The 3,791-nt window shown below is 36.4% G+C and overlaps 1 pseudogene; it reads left to right on the top strand.

The window, feature by feature from the left end:
- Positions 1 to 912, top strand: part of LOC102024282 — a 2,403-nt pseudogene extending 1,491 nt beyond the window's left edge.
- The last annotated feature ends 2,879 nt before the right edge of the window (positions 913 to 3,791 follow it).

Raw genomic sequence — 3,791 nt, forward strand, 5'->3', positions numbered from 1 at the left:
ATGACATTTTTAATATGGACATACTTGTACAAAAATCCTGAAAGGAACTAGATATACCATAATTATCTTGGAGGTGTTAATATATTTGCAACTTCATTTTGCTCCCTTATATTTCTAGTTTTTAAATGGTCTATGATTAACCAGGTCAATTTTATGAACTATGATCAGAAGGGCTGAGCCTTGGGAAATCCTGGAGCTGGGCTTTATGCTGCCTGTGCACTAAGCTGCCGGCCAGCTGGGGTGTGACAGGGTTGGTGTACCGCTATATCGCATTGTTCCCTAACACTGCCCAAACATCAAGCAGGCTGCCACACCGTGAAGATCTGGTCTTCAGAGCACGTCTTTGACCACTATAAGGAAACTGTTACAACTGCTGCAGTGCAGAAATACTCAAACCCTATGAACCCGAGCGTGGCTGGAGTTAATGTGCTGGACAGACATATAGATCCCTCTGGAAAGCTACATAGCCACAGACTTCTCAGCACAGAGTAGGGACTGCCTTCCATTGCAAAGTCTGCTATTGGTGCAGCAACAGCTAAAACATATGTGCAAAAACATTCTATTGTTGATCCTGTAGAGAAAACAATGGAACTTAAATCTATTGATATTTCATTTACAAATACGGTTTCAGTGATGAGAGACTTATATACAAACCACATCCTCAGGACCCAGAAAAAAACTATTTTAACTCAGGAAGCCATAATCACAGAGAAAGGAGTCAGCCTCAGCAGTGACCTTGAAGGACTACTGGCAAGCTAGACATTTTCAAATGCTGATAAAGGCCAAGAAGCAATGAAATGGGTAATACATGCATTAAATGCTGAAGTTGAAGAATTAGCAGCTTCAGTGAGAGGAACTATAAGGACACCAATGGCGGTGGCAGCACCAGTCCCCCAGGTCTCTCCAAGCTGACAATATATTTGTTATTTTAAAAATATAACTATATTTTAGGTAAAAAAATAATTATAAACAGGAGTAAGGTTATGTGATTTTCATCGAAACATAAAGACAGGGGTTCTAGATCACAGGGATCATCTGATGTTAGAATGGCTTGAAATGACTAATTGTTAGGGTTCCAGCATTTATGTGAAAATGTAACCATTTTTTAAAAAGTACTTGGAAAAAGTTGGTATTGACAGTCTTTTTTTTTTTGTATTGGGAATCTAATTCACGACCTTGAGCTTGCCAAGCAGGGGCTGTGCCCCTGAGCTATCCCCCCAGACCAACAGTGCATCTTCTTAAGGCAGAATGTTAAAGCTTTCCAGATACTGAGACTTTCCCTGGCTGTGGACCAAGCCCAGAACAAAGCAGAGCCACCTTTACATACATACAGTTGCCTGTGAACTAAACCTGTGTACACTAGGAGCTCACTTTAAAGGAAGAAACTGTAAAGTTGTAAAAGACATTAATCTGTATAAAATAACTTGCCCTGCTAGAAACCACAGTGTTTTGATGTGATACCTAGGTGATATTTTTGGAGTGAAAATTATCACTAAAATGATGTATGACTCCAACAGAAATGCTATTTTATTGTATTAAAGAGGACTGTATTGGTTTGCCAAAAGCTTTGTAACTTAGTAAAGGTATTACCTTCCTTAGATTTGTACTTTCCTTTGGATTTGTACTTTAAGACTCGGCTTGGTATACTGTGCCATAGACTGGTTATGCTAACTAAAAAAATAATCAGTACCTGAGTTTTGCAGCACTTAAACAGAACACTTAACTGTTAAACAGAACAACAGCTGTTCACATCTTTTATTGCTTCACATTTGCTTAACTTATAAATCACCATGTGCCAAAATCATGGTTTTGTAATTGTTAGGGCATGATATGTCAAGGTATTTGAATATAATTACTTTTTGTGGTAATTGTGACCATAAAACATCTTTTTACATGAGGAGCTATACAACATCTGAAAGGACTCAAATAGTGTCTTGATTTGAAGCATAAATCTCAGGTACTTAATGTTTTTAATAATATGGTACCACAGTGAGGGTGTGGGGGCACTGGAGGAGAAAATTAAGTATGTAATGGGAGAAACAGAATGGTCTACTCTAAGTAAGTTGCACTGCAGTTTTTATTTATTGGAAATCCTTATTTTGGATAACAGGATGACTCCAAGTGAAAAACAGTCCAGTAAATATATTTTGTTTAGTATTTTGTATTGGGCAGTTAACCACTAAATGATATCTTTGATACTTGGAAGTGTTGCATACAATTTTTGTTAAAAAGTGACTAGCTTTTGCTTTTATTTTACAGTGCTTAATATGATCAACTTTTAGTTGAGTTTCCTATGAGGAGGCCATTTAATACTATACATAAACCATAGAAATAGTACCAAATTTTAAAAATTCTACTTAAAATATTATGTGGCTTAAGAATTCTTAAGACATTTATAAATCAAATTCCTATAAGATTTCTGATTTTTTTTTGTAACCAGAGATGGTTTCTACAGTTGAAATACTATTTCAGCTAAAACAAATTTGCTAAATACATATTAATGTTCAACAAAAAGAGACGTAAAAAATTCAGTAAATTACATTTCTTCTGGAAAAGGTGAAGTGCCTAATGATAAATGCTTTCTAAGTCAACCTTTACCATATCCTTCATTTGATTCTTTTACTCTGATCTAATGATAAAACATCTAGGAATTTTCATCTTCCAATGTAATTAGCTACATCTATCTAAACACCTGATGATTCATGATTTCTGTCTATTAAAATACATCGGGTTGGGGATGTAGCTCAGCAGCATAAGTGCTTGCCTGGCAAGCCTGAGGTCATGAGTTCGATTCCCAGTACAAAAAACAAACAAACAAACAAACAAATTCATGGCAAGTTCATTGAAAATGACTAAGCTGTAATAAAGTGTTGAATATAGCTATTAAACATCTTATCCTATGTAATATTAAGATCAACTTATAAGAATTAAAATGGCCTTTGTTAATAAAGATTTTCTTTTAATCATTTTTTAAAAAACTATGATCATGCATTATACATAACTCTTTCTTCTGTCTAGTTCTTTCCATTTCTTTCTCATCACCCCTCATTGCTTCAGAAAGTCTGCCATCTCTTATGCCATTCTAACTTAGCATCCTCAGACATCGAACTGCTTTCTACCTAGTGAAGAATTTGATCAAGAATTCTAGCTTTCTGCCAAGGGGAACAAACTTCAGACTTAGAAGGACAGAACAAACCTTGTAAAGGGAAAATGGACACCTTGCATATAAGAGGCAAAGACAAGCAGAGTCTGCATTGTTCTCAGTGAGTTCAAATTTAATGAATGAGTAACATTTGGCTCATGATTAATGTGCAAACAAAAGGACTGGACCACTACTGGGTGTTCTGGACAGTAGGACAAATGTTCAGTAATGGAAATAGGCCATCCCAAATTCTAAATGACTTCTCAGCCTTATCAGCATTGAGACTTGGATAATTTTCATGATCAATTGTCCTGTGCACTGTAGAATGTTTATCCAGCAAACCTTGCCCACTACACTCCAGTAGCAACTTCCCTCCGAGTTGTGGCTATTCAAATTGTTCCCTGGTGGACAAAATCAGTACTAGCTGAGGACTACCAGTTTGTAGCAGAGATTGTGTCAAAATCATCCCAACATATTTAACATCAGTCTTGGGCATCAGTCTTGGACAAGCCTCTCAAGCCACTCTTAAAGGCCAACACAAAAGAAGATATCCATCAGGCCATGAAATGGACTCTCCAAGTGAAATATGCAGCTGTAATAATTTTTACCTGTTTCAAACAATTTCAGCTTTACAGATGACTGGTATGGT

The sequence above is a fragment of the Chinchilla lanigera genome, unplaced genomic scaffold, assembly GCF_000276665.1.
Source record: "Chinchilla lanigera isolate Chin_1 unplaced genomic scaffold, ChiLan1.0 scaffold00038, whole genome shotgun sequence".
In the NCBI taxonomy this organism is placed as follows: Eukaryota; Metazoa; Chordata; class Mammalia; order Rodentia; family Chinchillidae; genus Chinchilla; species Chinchilla lanigera.